An 18,761-nucleotide genomic window follows, 5' to 3' on the forward strand; every position below is an offset into this window, starting at 1 on the left:
TTTCTTGCTTTTTATAGAAATGGAGAAATTTAGATTTTTCTTCATTAAGACGCCTTTGGCCACAAAAAAATATTTTAAAAATATATGGTTACATTCCGCATTGAAAGTACAAATAAATACATATTTTTTTACTGGTGGGACGTTGATAAGAAAGTATTGAAAATGTCAAATAAAGAAAATAAATAGTATACGCGCGTGAACTAACCAGCTGACTGTGATGCGGGAGCTAGCCGAGACAAGCAAGGCCAGGAGACAAACACGTGATGTGTCGTCTAGCAGTCATGGCTGTGCTAGCTTTATCGCAGGTTTTCATAAACACGGGAGTAAAATGACGCCCAACGCTCGCTTATCTTCAGCTCTCGGCCAGTGCATGCGGTACTGCGCCGTTCAAGTCTAGGCGTGTGAAAATAATCTATTTAATACCCTCGAAACTTATTGCCGAGCCACTAAGCAAACAATGCCGAATCCCTCTTAATAATGGAAGGTTTTTTCTCAGTATTTTTTTACATTTTTACAAATGGCCAAAAAGCCTAAAAGCAAGTAAAATCAGATTATCTGTCTCTCTGTGTAAAACAAAAATAAGAATTACTTCTTAACATAATCTACCAAACGTCAGTTTCAAAATAAGCTCTCGTTCAATGTTCTTCAGTAAATGGTTCCAGAGTTCTGAGCGCTGAAAGAGGCTTGTTTTTATAAAGTACGCTAAATTTGTCGCTCAATAGTACGAAAACCGTTTGACTTTCGATAGTATATTTTTGAAAATGCACTCCCCTCAGTACCTTTTATAAATAGAGTATAAAAAATGCGAGGTTTTTTACTGATCAATTTCATATGGAATAGCCCGCATGCTTTACTTATAGGGGCACAGTTCAGATAAATTATCGTAGTTATATCTAAAAGAACTCACGCAGTTATATACGATACATGCACTGATAGGGAGAGTTCCAATTGAAGTGTGACAAAAGCAGGCTTATCAGGAAGATAGGAACCGACCGTAAATATTTAAATAAACTGAAAATTCGTATAAATGAAGCATGGGTCGAAAGTCTAATTCTCCACTGCTTCGTATGGTACGATTATATTACAATATTGTTGTCTAACACATCCGCTTCTCTCAACACTTATAAATCACAGCGTTCTTAGTTTTTACGTCATCAAATTTCCAAGAGGAGGGTTGCTCAAGCAACGGCATAACAGTTCCTCCAGGAACTCTTAATTAAACAATTCCAGGCGACCTCCTCCTGCAGAGAAATGACACAAGTTTCTGTTTGAGTTTCTGATTCGGTAGGGGGAAGAAGTAAAGTCCAACAGATAACACTTGGGACGAGTTCCACTAACTTTTTTACTTGATGCTACAACATCCTCAAACATATTATCGATTTAACTGTTGTCAGAGGGATAAAAATTCTTAACTATAAGATTATTAGTAGTTCTCTGTTGGAATAAATGAGGACTGCGAAAACATATTTCAAGATACAATAAATTGAGGTTTTCAACTGTTTTCGATTTTTTCCTCCTGCTTCTTCATTGTTTTCTTTTTATTTCTCTTTATTTCTTTTTGCTGATTTCTGGTTTATTTGAAATTCTCTTTCTTGTTCTTTCTTTTCCCTTTTCCTTTTGTCATATGTTTTAACTTGTCTACATTCAACGTATACTACTAAAAAAAACCCAAAGAATTTGAGGAAAAAGGTCTATAAAAATAAAAATATATTATAAAGTTACAAATTTGCTGCAATATTAGTTATAAAGTTGTGACATTTATTTAAGTACCTGTAATACATTTAAACTAACTACATAAAGTTAAGCTACATTTGCCATATTATTTTGAAAAAAGGCTTATTTTTTTTAAAAGTTAAGTTACAAATTTTCTACAATATTAGTTATAAAGTTGTGAAATTTATTTAAGTACTTGTAATGTATTTAAGCTAGCTATGTAATGTTAATCTACATTTACCACATTATTATAGTAAAAATGGATTTAATTTAAAATATATTTTTTTTTTTAAGTTTAGTTACAAATTTTCTGAAATATTAGTTATTTCACTGCCTGAAATAAGTTACATTTAAACTAACTATATAATGTTAATCTACATTTACCACATTATTATTATTATTGTTATTATTATTATTGTTATTATTATTGTTCTTATTATTATTGTTGTTATTATTATTATTATTATTATTATTATTATTATTATTATTATTATTATTATTATTAATTGTCTTACTTTTTTATACTTCGTATGTCTCATTTATTTTGACCTGCTGTTCACATTTTATTATGCTTTTTCTTTTATTTCTTTATGTTACATATTGGGTTTGATTTCTACTTACTTGTTGTTTACATTTTATTATTATTATTATTATTATTATTATTATTATTATTATTATTATTATTATTATTATTATTATTATTATCTTATTCAGTTTTGTGTGTAAAATTGTAGTGTACTTTGTAAATTTGTAGTGTTTTTTGTAACGCAGTTTTACTCCTGGTTGAGTGTTAGAGAAGACAGTATGGCCTTAACTCTACCAGGTTAAATAAATCATTATTATTATTATTATTATTATTATTATTATTATTATTATTATTATTATTATTATTATTATTATTATTATTATTATTACAGAAAAAATGGATTTACTTTAAATCAGCCCTGGAAGGGTGACTGCGGATTATATATTTTTGTGATCTTAATTAAAATTGAGTTTAGTTTCTCGTAATTAAATCGTTGTTCCCTCATTTCGCCTACATATATTACAATATTACGACATAGATTCTAACATATTTCTCGCTGATGATATTCCCTATTTATTGACGAAGAAAAATCTTGAAAAAATACGAGCAATAGCCCAGATAATCTCGGTCAATCTTCTCTTATACTGAATAGTTTGTTCTGACAATAAATTGGTTCAGTAAGTCTTAACAACTACGGTTTTAAATGCTACATACAATACAATTCACATAAGAAAGTGGTGGGTTCCACAAGTAATGAATCTGATCATAAGGTCAAGACATTTTATTTCTCATAGAGCTGCTGACCAAATAAGGTAATCTTGCAAATCAGGCTTTCAAGTATAACTCCCTGTAAAGTTGATTTGAATAATTTCTAAGGAAAAATTGTTCCGGGGCCGGGTATCGAACCCGGGACCTTTGGTTAAATGTACCAACGCTCAACCAACTGAGCTACCCGGGAACTCTACCAGACACCGATACAGAAGGAAAAATTGTATCGGTATCTGGTAGAGTTCCCGGGTAGCACAGTTGGTAGAGCATTGGTACGTTTAACCAAAGGTCCCGGGTTCGATACCCGGCCACGGAACAATTTTTCCTTCGAAATTATTTAAGGTAATCGTCTTTATGCCTTTTCTGGATTTAAAAACTGTGACAGTATGACTTGTAATTAAAGGTGAAGATAGTTACAAAAAATTGTTGTCCAGAAATGAAATTCATATTACGAAATCTTTTCTTTAGAAGTGTCAAATAAATATACGAAATGAAAGCATAGAGTCTAAAATACTCTTGTTCGCAGGAAAAGAAGGGTATACCCTGCATATAAATTCCTGCACATTTGAGGCATTGACAGGGGAAAGGTCGTAACTGCCAAAAATTCGAATTTTTAGGTTTTTCATTGAGAAGGTAGTAAATGGCCATGCCAATGGCACAGAGAAGGTAGTATGTCCGTATGTAATGAAACGAAGTTGGAAACGTAGTCACTAGATGTAAGTTGTATGTGCTCAACTGTTGGCGCGGAGAAGGTAGTAACTCCTTTTACAACATCAGAGTGTGTCTAGAGAAATATGGGCTGATAACTGTGCAGGGCAGAATAAGAATCGGATGATTCTAATGGTTCTGATTTACATTATTGCCAAGAAACATTTTGATTCAGTGGACTTGAAATTCCTGGTTTCAGAACATTCCTACATGCCATGTGATAGGGAATTTTGCATCATAGAGAAAAGAAAAAAAAAAGATGCAAGATCATGGTTCCAGAAGAGGTAAGGCCTAATAATGTAATAATGATGAAGGATGAGGATTTCTTCGACTTTTCTGCAGAATGCGACAAGTTTTTGAATACAACTCCTATCAAAATCAGCACCCTCAACTCGATTGGACTCTCAAGAGCTGATTTTCCTCTAATAAAAACAAGACAGTCATTTAATGACCTTGAAATGTGGACAGAGCACAGGATTTTTAAGAAAAGACAGTCATTAACGTCAATCACTAACTTGCAGTGCTTGCAACGCCTTCAAAGAAGACCAGTCGTCCCTGATGCCAAAAAGCAGAGACTCGTTATCTATGTTAGACTTCCTCGATGAAAAGTATCATGCATTTTACCGAAAAATTTGTGCATAATGTATAAATAACGTTAATTCTCAGTTTGGCTAAGGAGTGATTTCAATGTTGTATTTTCATAAAATAGGATTTCACAGATAAATCTGTGCCAGACTTTTCAAATTTCATATGTAACACAAACATGAGTGTATGCCTTTCATTTAAAGCAGTTTCTGTAATAATTTAAGTGAGAAACTGTTCATAAATTTGTTTTTTGCTTCCCTTGAAAAATTTTGTTTTTGGCAGTTACTACCTTTCCCATGTCAGCGCCTCAATTAATGTTATAGGTCTTGTTCATAACCATGCATTTCTTTTGTTTCAGGTGAGTGCATTACTGTGTCCATGAAGAGGACAAGTCATATAGTTGGTAAGGTGAGCCGCATAGTCTTTCTTAGTCTGCAGATTCTAACTGTATCCATACATGACAGTTTTGTTATTTTGTTATTGCATATTAGCAATTTATCGTTCTAATACTTAATTTTGATCAACTGCTTTGAAAATCAGTTAAGGGGTTAGGTACAACTTACAACAGTAAATTGTTTGGAAATATTTTTTATGCTCGACCATGCCGAAATGTAGTAATTATACTACAATTAAAGTACACCTATTCATTAAAGTTCAGGTGTTCCACCAATCAGAAAACACCATTGTAGCAATATGAAAGCGCAAGTATCGATTATTCTCGGATATGCAATCGAAAGACAACTAGCGAAACGTCACGGAGGCTGGAAATCCAATACTGTCGCAGAAGGTTATGTTCTGTTACTATAATAATTAGCGTTAATTGTAAATAATATTCAAATAAATTCAATTTGTCATCTCGTTTTTCAATGTCTAAATCAATTTCAAGGTTATATCAAGATTAATGTTTATTTTACTCTCTAGATTATATCAAGGTCAATGACATTTGTTTCTCGGAAAAAAAAATCAATACTTTCGCGTCTGCGCACATCTCACAATTTACGAGATATTGCACAAGGTCAGTTCCGCTCCCCAGTCAGATAAGAATAACATGAATACTTATGAATAATTTCAAGTTAGAAATATGGTCGAGCATAAAAAGTCGTATGAAACTTGCCTATAATGGTAATTAAGACGCTCGTATGAAAATTATGAAACTCGCTTGCGCTCGTTTCACAAACATACTCGCGTCTTAATTACTACCATTATAGGCTCGTTGCATAATATACTATTTCCTCCATTACTATATCTTGTACAATAATGAAAATTGGTATGTGTAAAATACTATCCTTCTGCTATATGAAAAGTTCAGTGATGAAGTGTTTCCCTCATAACTCATAAACGTTTTAACTTTTTCATGTTCTCTCTCTTTTACTTTATTGCTGAAACTCGTGTTTACAATATCATGCTCTTTCAACTACATTCCCTAATAAACATTTTTTTTTATTTTGTGTTAGATATTTGACAATTTTTTAAAATGAATTTATTTTTTATCATACAATCTATCAAAGGTAGAGAAGTGATCTTGCATCATATTGTTGATATGACATGCATAAATACACACAAAAAATTTCATCACAGAATGTTGGATAATTTTTTAGTTTTTTGCTAGAAGTACTACTTTAACCGACAGATTTTTTCTACATTTGAAATTCATAGTATTTATGGAATAATGTGTTAGTTTTATGTTATTGATCAAATTAATATCATCAAATTCAATTATTGCGAAATCTACAGCAAAAGTAAAGTTTTCAGTAGCTAAGGTAAACAATTGTAGTTCTCCTAGAAACGTTCGTTTATTCACAAATAGCTAGTGCCAATTAGTCCAATCGATTGAGTTTAACGTAAAATATATTAAATGGAATTTCAGAATGGAAGCGAAGAAACATGTGGTATGAATGTGTTAAGGTTCACTATTTAAAAATAATTTATTCAGGCTCTTCGTTACCTTCAACTCTGGAAAACACTTTTACATAATATTCAGAATATCTTCTATTGAACATGGCATAATAATAATAATAATAATAATAATAATAATAATAATAATAATAATAATAATAATAAATATACAGTAACATAATAATAATAATAATAATAATAATAATAATAATAATGATAATAATAAAAATCCGTGGCACTACAGCCCATGAAGGGCCAAGACCTACCAGCCGGCTGCTGCCGAAGCAGAGGAGGACGATCATCCAAACAAAATGGAGGTATCGTGTGGTTAGCACGATGATCCCCTAATAATAATAATAATAATAATAATAATAATAATAATAATAACAATAACATTCGAGGAATATCACTTTTGTTGCCATCGTACAAAATTTTGTCTAATATTCTTTCGAGAAGATTAATTCCATAATTATATGGATGAAATTATTGGGGATCATCAATGTGGTTTCAGGCGTAATAAATTAACTATTGATCAGATTGTTTGTATTCGACAGATATTGGAGAAAAAATGGGAGTATAAGGACACAGTACATCAGCTATTCATAGATTTTTCCACTTGTGTGTCGTATATAGTAATAATAATAATAATAATAATAATAATAATAATAATAATAATAATAATAATAAATATACAGTAGCATAGTAATAATAATAATAATAATAATAATAATAATAATAATAATAACATTCGAGGAATATCACTTTTGTTGCCATCGTACAAAATTTTGTCTAATATTCTTTCGAGAAGATTAATTCCATAATTATATGGATGAAATTATTGGGGATCATCAATGTGGTTTCAGGCGTAATAAATTAACTATTGATCAGATTGTTTGTATTCGACAGATATTGGAGAAAAAATGGGAGTATAAGGACACAGTACATCAGCTATTCATAGATTTTTCCACTTGTGTGTCGTATATAGTAATAATAATAATAATAATAATAATAATAATAATAATAATAATAATAATAAATATACAGTAGCATAGTAATAATAATAATAATAATAATAATAATAATAATAAAAATCCGTGGCGCTACAGCCCATGAAGGGCAAAGACCGACCTGCCGGCTGTATGCCTCACGTCCACATGCCGAAGCAGAGGTGGACGATCATCCAACCAAAATAGAGGTATCGTGTGGTTAGCACGATGATCCCCTAATAATAATAATAATAATAATAATAATAATAATAATAATAATAACTTTCGAGGAATATTACTTTCGTTGACGTCGTACAGAATTTTGTCCAATATTCTTTCGAGAAGATTAACTCCATATATGGATGAAATTATTGAGGATCATCAATGTGGTTTCAGGCTATTTGATCAGATTGTTTGTATTCGACAGATTTTGGAGAAAAAATGGGAGTATAAGGACACAGTACATCAGTTATTCATAGATTTTTCCAATTCTCTCTGTGTCGTATATAATAATAATAATAATAATAATAATAATAATAATAATAATAATAATAATGGTTTATTTTAGCTGGCAGAGTTAAGGCCACTCGGCCTTCTCTTGCACTCAACCAGTATGATAGAAAATTACATAATAAGAAAAACCTATCTAATTTAATAACACCGATTGTTATTGGTCCAAGCAGTAATATTAGACCTATTATTTTAGTTTTCGATAGACAAGATGTAATTTTATTGTCCATCTGCAAACACTTCAGGAGTTTGAATGCAGTTGTCTCTCAGTGACATCTTCAAATTGAAGGAGGTTCGCTCATTATTGTGCGAGCCTGTATAAAATGCCAACACAATTCATTTTTCAGACATGTTGTAAGACTCGCTGCAACACAGAGTACATAATTTAATTTGGAAGTAGATACATTTTTACATACAAGGTGGTATCTAGAGAGGGCAGGATGGTGATGCCATAAAAACTTCTCGCTTCGTGCTGCTGCCTCGTTTGCTTTCATCTGCAGGTTCAAAGCTGTTTCGCGCCTGTTCGAGCAAAGTAAACAGACAACTTTAAATTAATATGGTACACAAGTACAAGTTAGTCCTTATTTCATTTATTCTGTTAAAGGTTTAGGAAATCTTTTTTTATGGATCTGTGAACTTTGCAGAACATAGCTGAAGAACTGATACGTTGGTAGACAGCTCAACATGAATACACAAGACGAGACGACATTTGGGATTGAGATGCGTAGAATTTGAAATAGAAGAGAAAGACAGTGTAAAGTTCTGCGATCTTTGAGCCTGAGACAAGATGAGGATTCGAAAAATAGTCAAATATGATCGTATTGTCGGACATTGCACACATATCTTATACAGGGACATCATTTTATTTTTACTAACATTTTTAATATTAACCTGTCTATACCTTTAGAGAACCGGAAACACCCCTTGCTCCCCCCTCCAAGACTGGAGTTCGATGATACTGGTGTAAAACACAAATCACTCTACTAGGTATAGGAAGGAAGAAAAGTAGTTCATCCATTTACGTAAACTAGGAAATATCGCGATTTTGAGTTTGATAATTTTCATTAGGTTTTTCTTTAATAAAAGTACAGTACTGTATTAAGAATAAGTGTTTTTACTCAGTTACTCAGTTACTGAGTTATCCATGCCAACGTATTCATTATGCAGTGTATATTATTCTGTCTACAGCACATTAGCGTACAATATAGAGAAAGAAGTTAAATTGAAAAATAATCATAATATGAATATTTAAACACAATTTTGAAAATGGTGGCCGTTCATTTCGATACAGGCTTCAGTTCTTTTGTGCATATTATCGCACTATAGACTATTGCATCTAATTCCAATTGCCAGTTTCGTCCTTCGTACTAGTAACTCATGTTGAAATAATTCTGTACCTACTCTACGTACTGTGAATTCAATCTTCACTTCTGCCCGACCCGAAAATATAAAATTACTCAGACATGCTATCTACTGTCCGTCCAAGTGGTTATGCCGCAGGATTGTAAAAAGGGAGGAACTCACGTGACAGTTAATTACTTAACGAGGCCCCTTTATTTAAGTTAAATTAAACAGCTGTATAATATTGCGTAAACGTCCAATTCCTAAGAGAAATTAATGTTTTCAGAAAAGAGCTAAGACAGCCCAGCTTTTACAGAAGGGCGAGCAGAAACAGGTGGGGGAAATCGGGATGCGACGTAGGCAAACGGACAGTACCTGTGCGAAAATATGATTCAATATTGAAAGCTCTTTCGTCACTGGAAAACGCGAACATATTTCTGGAACGTACTATACTCAGTAACTCAGTACTGCTTACTATCTGCGGTCTTGGTTCTGTGTGGAGTTGGAACTTCCTTAGTAGAAGGGGTGGGAGTGAATTACATTCAAAAACTCAGGTACAATAAAAACTGAAGTAAAAATGAAATGATGTCCCTGTACTACGCGACCAAGCCAGGACCCGTCGTGGCAGAATGAGGAACTCCGTGCTCGCTGCGTATTGTTACTGCTGGAGTGTCGTCACATCCAATGCCTAGCGTTTCAATCTGGTCATAATGCCGCGTGTAGGAAGACGTGTGTTTCGTAGCCAAGCGCGGAGCGTTATTCATAATGCAATAAAGTTTTGTGATGAAGAAAAGACAACGGGTTTATTCCTACCTCTGTCGAAGGCAACAGAGCGTGCTGCAGCTATTGTGAGGACAAATAAGGAAACAATTAGTAGTCCACACCTGTGGAGTAACGGTTAGCGCGTCTGGCCGCGAAACCAGGGATCGATTCCCGGTCGGGGCAAGTTACCTAGTTGAGGTTTTTCCGGGGTTTTCCCTCGACCCAATATGAGGAAATGCTGGGTAACTATCGGTGCTGGACCCCGGACTGATTTCACCGGCATTATCAACTTTACCTCATTCAGACGCTAAATAACCTAATGTTGATAAAGCGTTGTAAAATAACCTACTAAAAACAATTAGTAGGATTAGAAAGGAAGGTAAAGAATGAGAAATGCTAAGATAATAAATGCATATCAAATGCAATACCATATAAAATACGGTAGCTACTTTAGTTTACGTTACTTTCGATTCATGGTCTCTCCTTTACGAACACCGATGTTGTGGTGTTTTCTGAATAGATTTCTCTATGTGTGTAAGAAGATTATGATAAATAAAATTAAACAATAAACTATAAATTATTTTTTTTAACCAGGTTGTCTTTTCGACATTTCTGGTCTTCTCTCCTGGCCGTGGCTTAATTGCAACCCACTTCTGAGGTTGGGGCGCCTGGAAGGCGGAGTTACATTACCCCGATGATGTGATAGGATGATTATGATAATGTGGTGCCAGGAGAGGTCTTAAATCTAAACTAAACCTAAATTCCAGACCATGGACGAACACAGGAATAATTCCCTTTAAGGAAAAATGCCTGTGCTCTAACCGGGATTCGAACCCGGGACCTCATGAACTATAGCCAGAAGCTCTGATCACTAGACCATGAGGCTGGTCAAAAATTATAAATTATAAACTTATACGAACATATAATATATAAAGAGTATTGATAATAAGGAAACGAGATGAGTTCAACATGTGTTTTAATTTTGCATCTGATGCGGACTTTACAGCATGGCCTGTGTTGTGAAGCGAATCGCAGCGCCACCAAACAAAAAACGGTTCCCGCCTTGGTCGCGTAGTACACATATTACGAACAAGTAATTTGTTTATTTTAATATAATTTTTATTTATCTGCGGAACGTAGCGAAGGACAGAGCGACATTTCGGCTCATTGTGTTGGCAACACGGAAGACAGCAGTTCAATCAGCGTATTCCGAATCTCACCGGTCCGGTGGCATCAATGACGTCACGCTGCAGCGAAATAAAGAACAAAACTGCTGGAAGGATTGATGGCTGTCATGGCGACTGTATAAGTTGTTGTCTTCGTTGCGGTAGCAAAATTTCGCGAAATTTCCGTACTGCCATCTCGTTCAAAGAAAAGCTAGCATAAACAATTTATTTCTTGAACCGGTAGTAATAACTGGTCCGTTGTCATGTTCGCTCATAAGCCATTAACATATTGTTTTTACGTTGTGCTCATTACAAACAATACAGCAGAACTAAAGCAGAACACACCGCCATGACACAACAGTGCACGATGTCATTCGTCTGCTAATTCCCGCCTGCGACACCGGTGGAGCATCAGTGACTCCATCGGTGAAATCCGGAACACCGTGATGCCATCAGATTGCTCAGCGCTGAGATTCGGAATACGCTCAATAGCTTCTTAGTCTCGGAACGGTTCGAGAGACTCACTCCACGTGGAAAGGGAAGGAATTATCTCTAGTAGACTGGACACGGATGATTTCTGATGTAAATTCTTTCGTTTTAAATTGAAAAAGCTTAAAACTTAAAAATGTAATGACGTTTAGTTCTTCCTTACCAATAATATTTCAATATACAAAAACGTAGGTAAATTTAGGAAAAACAACACACGAAACTTGTGGTTGATCTAACGTGCGACTAGTAAAGATAGGCTATACTCGCAGTCTGAATTCCTAACCTAAATAAATGAATGGCTGCCTAGAATAACGTAAGTCATTTTTTACAGTTTGTTAGGAAATTAAAAATATGTTTATTCCACACTAACATTGTTAAATATTACAAAATATGACTGTGTGAGGTCTGTATTAATACTTCAGTAAGTATTCACACCATTTATATATATATATATATATATATATATATATATATATATATATATATATATGTATTGTCTTCATCTTCCAAATAACACAACTTTTTGAACATTTACAGTAGAAAAACGTTGTACAGCACGTCAATCCAGAAGAACAACGTTGTTAAGCAAAGAAACTGAAATACTGTCCATATTTTCTGGTAGATTCTTTATGGTTGTTACATTTGAGTACATTGAATAATAATAATAATAATAATAATAATAATAATAATAATAATAATAGACAAATTTATATCATAAGAACTTGACACAAATTACACAACTTAGATCATATGTTTAGGCATACAATATCAATATTACACAGACAAGAATCCTTTTTTCCTTTATTCTCTTACTAGCCGTACCCGTGCGCTCCGCTGCACCCGTTAGAAATAAATATAAAGTAATTACGTAATTAAAATAGGACATTTGATCCAGGGAACATTCGTGTTTGATAGAAGGATAAATAGTTTAATATGTTACTTAATTTAAATTGCATCCAAATATTTAAAATGCGATCATTTTGGTCCAGAGACACTCATTTGGTGCAACGACAATTCCTTTAACATGTTTCTTAATTTTATTACATGGAACCATAGTTTAGTGAAGATTCACGTTATTTAGATTTAATGTGTATATTTTATTTTACTTGTTATAGGTTTCCATTGAATTATGGTAATAACTTAATTTTAACTCTTCTTTTCTACGTATTCAGTAAATGGCGCTTGGCCAACTATGGTTCTGAACCCTTCAAATAACTTAAATTATATTATATAATATTACATATTATATTATATTATATTATATTATATTATATTATATTATATTATATTATATTATTTTTTATTTTATTGTGTTATTTTACGACGCTGTATCAACATCTAGGTTATTTAGCGTCTGAATGATATGAAGGTGATAATGCCGGTGAAATGAGTCCGGGGTCCAGCACCGAAAGTTACCCAGCATTTGCTCTACTGGGTTGAGGGAAAACCCCGGAAAAACCTCAACCAGGTAACTTGCCCCGACCGGGATTCGAACCCGGGCCACCTGGTTTCGCGGCCAGACGCGCTGACCGTTACTCCACAGGTGTGGACTATTATATTATATTATATTATATTATATTATATTATATTATATTATATTATATTATATTATATTATATTATATTATATTATATCAGAACTTACTGTAATAACTTTATAGCATTATGTCCAGCTAGAGAAACTACACTTTCCAATTGTGAAATAATAATTAATTATACAAATCGGTTAATTTAGCTTCCGATATTACTACACACAAACACATAAACATTCTCTGTAGGCCTTCTTTCATAGCTTTCGATTTTTGCTGTCCAAGGCACCTTATAGACGAAGTCATTTGTTTTTTAATTCATTACACGGCCTTAGAGGGCAGTTATTTTAATTTTAAAACTCATTTATCTCATTAAATATCAGTCCTATCAAACTTTTCCATGGAATAAAACTTATCGAAAATTATTTTTAAAGAAACTTTTGTTATGTAACATTTTTCAAAAAATCAATAATAAGCGAGATATTTCGATTTATTTAATTCAGACCCCCTTAATACCCCCCTTTTAAATAAAGTATTTTGAATGTCATATAGCCTAACGAACTTCATTTATATTCCAATTTTCATCGAAATCCGTTCAGCCATTATCGCGTGAAAAGGTAACAAACATACAGACAGACAGACAGACAGACATACAAACAAAAATTTCAAAAAAGCGATTTTCGGTTTCAGGGTGGTTAATTATATATGTTAGGACCAATTATTTTTGGAAAATCGAAAATTACCAGAAAAATTTCGGCTACAGATTTATTATTAGTATAGATTAGGCCATGGTAGAATTCAGAGTAACCATGACCTCATTACCTTTAACTATTCTCCTTTAGCACTCTACAGGCCTACATTGACTTACAACATTATTCTACTCACCAGTTCAGGTCGTTTCACAACTGGTTTAATGTCACCTTTCTTCGAAGTATATTCTTTCCCCTGATCCTTTAGTGTCTTACGTACATTGTCCTTCCATTGCATGATATTAATCTTACGTTTTCTCTTTCTATTTACGTTTTTCATGAGACCATGTGACTCGCTACAAGTATGTTTGTCCGCCATTTTATTTGCGTTACCACGTTATTCAGCTCAGCAACACAATCAAAATACTACAGCTCTCGAAGTAGTGTGAATATCAGCAAGCCGATGGCAGCACATGATGCAAGATATGCGATACAACATTTTTCAGCCGAAAACTCAGTTTGGCAAAAAACGGACTTACGACGTTATTCTAGGCAGTCATTCAAATGATAAGATAAGTTGGGATAATAGTGTAGCTACATTTTCTCGAGATGCTCGTTGTGTATTACCTCACACAGTAACAAAATGTGTAAAATTGTTAATTCTTGCGAAGTGACGGACAATTTAGAGTCGCATTACAATGCTATGAGTGTTGCCTATCTGCAGGGCGGGCGTGTGTGGGTGCGAGTTTGAGTTATTTATGTGTGCGGCTTATTTGTGTGCAGCAAAATTATATATCAGCAGAAACAGAACTCTAAATCCCGTTTGTAACACCATATAATTCATCTCGGTCGAACGAATCCTACGCGGACCGCTGAAATGCACGGGCCGTCCTCGTACACATTAACTGGCGCTAATACTTGGTTAGCACACAGACCTGCACTAATTTCCAGTGTGAAGCGCGCTCTACTGTGAATATTTATCTACAGACCACTCTAGAAAAAAAACTGTACCTTACACGTCACACAGAGATAACAGCGTGGAATGTTCAACGTATATCTCTCATTCATCTTTCTTTCTTCCCTCTCTTCATTTGACCATTTGTTCCTCTATACGTTATATATGCATTTATTTATTGTTATGCTTATTTACATACTTGTTTTCAATTTCTCACTTTTTGTAATACACAGTGTGGAGGCAAAGACAGATGACGACAAAGAGATGAGGTGCCTAACTAACTACGTATTAAATAGATGAAATATTTTTTACTAGCCCTCCGATGAGAAAAATTTATTTGCTGAACGAAAAGTTACATTTGTTCGGATCAAATTTGTACATATTTAAAACACAAAACTAAAATTCTTTCAATCATTTATTATCATAATACACTGCTCTTTAAAAAGGACTGAGCATATTGGGAATTAAATCAATGGCTTTCACAAAATACATTATGAAATGTTTAATATAAAGTAATTTTTATCTCGAAAAGTAAGTAAAAACGAACAAAATTGTATTAAACTTTTTTGTGTGAAATATCTCATAGAATAACCCCCTAAATATTAAATAATTTCTCTAAAGATTTATATTTTTATTTAAGGTCTTAAATATATTACTGGACCGAAAACGTAATATATTGTTAATACCTTCAAAAGTAAATATAGTGCCATCTATCTGACCACTCCAGGAATCCAGAAGTTGTTGTTCTTGTTTATGGACAATTCTGGCTTTTAGCCAGATACCGTTTTAGGGTCTTATACGCGCACGATGCCCTCTCCAGCCATTGTACATTAATAATAATAATAATAATAATAATAATAATAATAATAATAATAATAATAATAATAAAATATATTTACATATATGACACTATTTCTGGCATAAGTGCCAGTAGGTGTGTGAGTGCAATGATCGATTCCTTTTATTTTGGTGTAGGCCTAATTTTTTAATTGCGATATTTAAGGAATAGTAAACGGGAGAAGAGTTCGGGGTAAAAGATATCAGCTGATAGACAACGTTAAGGTATTATATGGGGAGATTAAGAGGAAAGCAAGAAATTGGGAAGAATGCGAAATGCTGGATTTGCAGTTAAAGACCTGCTCTTGGGCAGAATACTGTGCATACACACATACACGCATACTATATACATACATACATACATACATACACAAATACATTACATATGCACGTACAGACATATATATATATATATATATATATATATATATGTTTTTTTTTTGAGATTTTTAAATTTCCCCTTCCGGTGGAAGAAGCGTCTGAATGGTTATGGAGACTTTCATGGTGTAGTGTTATTTTATTGATCTGCCTCTCTGTTGCTGTCGTGTGTCCTCTCAGACAGTATTCAAATTTCCAACAGTGTTTGCGGTTTTGTTTGTGTGTTTTAGTTTGGAGGTGGGGGCTGGTGGTAGTTGTAAAGGAGTTTCTCCAGTGTTGTTCTGTTGTTTGTGTTCGGTGGATTTGCGAAGATGTGTTGTGTATATACGCGATTTACTGCCGAATGTGTGTATTTCCTGTTTATGTTGTTTAGGTGTGTGAAGAGTGGCTTTGTTTTTGTCGTAGTGTAAACTGTGTTGTTTCTGGTGCTTCTGTGCAGGTGGAAGATTTGGCAGAGAGGAATCCAGAAGTAGCAGTGTGTCTTTCTTAACATCCGAGAGGAATACATCTCTTAACAATCTTCTCGCGTTATTTTTTTTGTCAGTTTACCGGAACTACTTGCATCGACCATGACATTAAATGGCTTATCTTTGTCTACACGTTGTTTCATTTTAGGTCCAAATTCCCCTTTCGGTAGCAGAGTATGTAAAATCAGTCGTGTTCCTAGACTTTCAGCTGCATACCTGTGGATTTGGACTGTATATGAATAAGTGACAGATGCTACTTACCTTGTTAATGTGAGTTAAGGAAAAAAAAAACAATCATGCGAGATCTGTGATACGATGTTGCGGAGCTTTGAGGATCCGAGTGCGCGCAAGAAGAACAAAAATTAACTTCAATATTCATTCTCGTTAAATTAAAGCTCTACGACCTGGGACGTTTCCCTTGTTAGTAGTGTTTATACTTAGTTACTTACTTACTTACTTACTTACAAATGGCTTTTAAGGAACCCGAAGGTTCATTGCCGCCTTCACATAAGCCCGCCATCGGTCCCTATCCTGTGCAAGATTAATCCAGTCTCTATCATCACTCCCCACATCCCTCAAATCCATTTTAATATTATCCTCCCATCTACGTCTCGGCCTCCCCAAAGGTATTTTTCCCTCCGGTCTCCCAACTAACACTCTATATGCATTTCTGGATTCGCCCATACGTGCTACATGCCCTGCCCATCTCAAACGTCTGGATTTTAAGTTCCTAATTATGTCAGGTGAAGAATACAATGCGTGCAGTTCTGTATTGTGTAACTTTCTCCATTCTCCTGTAACTTCATCCCGCTTAGCCCCAAATATTTTCCTAAGAACCTTATTCTCAAACACCTTTGACCTATGTTCCTCTCTCAGAGTGAGAGTCCAAGTTTCACAACCATACAGAACAACCGGTAATATAACTGTTTTATAAATTCTAACTTTCAGATTTTTGGACAGCAAACTGGATGATAAGAGCTTCTCAACAGAATAATAACACGCATTTCCCATATTTATTCTGCGTTTAATTTCCTCCCGAGTGTCATTTATATTTGTTACTGTTGCTCAAATATATTTGAATTTTTCCACCTCTTCGAAGGATAAATCTCCAATTTTTATATTTCCATTTCGTACAATATTCTGGTCACGAGACATAATCATATACTTTGTCTTTTCGGGATTTACTTCCAAACCGATCGCTTTACTTGCTTCAAGTAAAATTTCCGTGTTTTCCCTAATTGTTTGTGTATTTTCTCCTAACATATTCACGTCATCTGCATAGACAAGAAGCTGATTTAACCCGTTCAATTCCAAACCCTGCCTGTTATCCTGAACTTTCCTAATGGCATATTCTAGAGCGAAGTTAAAAAGTAAAGGTGATAGTGCATCTCCCTCCTTTAGCCCGCAGTGAATTGGAAAAGCATCAGATAGAAACTGACCTATACGGACTCTGCTGTATGTTTCACTGAGACCCATTTTAATTAATCGAACTAGTTTCTTGGGAATACCAAATTCAATAAGAATATCATATAATACTTCCCTCTTAACCGAGTCATATGCCTTTTTGAAGTCTATGAATAACTGATGTACTGTACCCTTATACTCCCATTTTTTCTCCATTATCTGTCGAATACAAAAAATCTGATCAATAGTCGGTCTATTACGCCGAAAACCGCACTGATGATCCCCAATAATTTCATCTACGTACGGAGTTAATCTTCTCAAAAGAATATTGGACAACATTTTGTACGACGTCAACAAAAGTGATATTCCTCGAAAGTTACCACAATTGGTTTTGTCCTCCTTTTTAAAAATAGGTACGATTATGGACTCCTTCCATTGTTCTGGTACAATTTCCTTTTCCCAAATAGCAAGTACAAGTTTATAAATTTCGCTATATAATGCATTTCCACCCTCTTGTATTAATTCTGCTGGAATTTGATGGATACCTGGAGACTTGTACTTTTTCAGATTTTCTATCGCAATTTCGACTTCTGAAAGCGTGGGTTCGGGTATAAATGGCTCAGCAGTTTGTATTTCAATTTCGTCCCGATCATTTCTATTTGGCCTATGTATATTTAGTAGTTGATCAAAATAGTTTTTCCATCTATTTAGGATTGATGGAGAGTCTGCAAGCAAGTCACCATTCTCATCCTTGATCACGTTTACCCTTGGCTGATATCCGTTCTTAAATTCCTTTATACTCTTACATAAATCTGGAATGTTTTTATTCTTACTATTTGTTTCTACCTCATTCTGTTAGTAGTGTTTATTATAATTGAAAAGATATATTTTGTGCATTGCGTTCATTCTTCGCAGTAATAGCTGTAGCTTTTGTACTGCAGAATGAGATTAATCTAGAATATGTTTGATGGTGCAGGCAGTTGATTTCTGCGCCCACAATTTGAATTAAGTGGATATGATGGGCCTTCAGTACTGTCGTTTTTGTTGTATAGA

General features: G+C 34.0%; 1 non-coding gene across 1 annotated transcript; it reads right to left on the reverse strand.

Moving 5' to 3' along the window:
* Window positions 1-3,124: 3,124 nt before the first annotated feature.
* TRNAN-AUU (transfer RNA asparagine (anticodon AUU)) lies at window positions 3,125-3,197 on the reverse strand. The gene has a single exon. It is a non-coding gene; the product is annotated as a tRNA-Asn (tRNA).
* Between the last annotated feature and the right edge of the window lie 15,564 nt (window positions 3,198-18,761).

This window comes from Periplaneta americana, chromosome 12 (assembly GCF_040183065.1).
Source record: "Periplaneta americana isolate PAMFEO1 chromosome 12, P.americana_PAMFEO1_priV1, whole genome shotgun sequence".
Lineage (NCBI taxonomy): Eukaryota > Metazoa > Arthropoda > Insecta > Blattodea > Blattidae > Periplaneta > Periplaneta americana.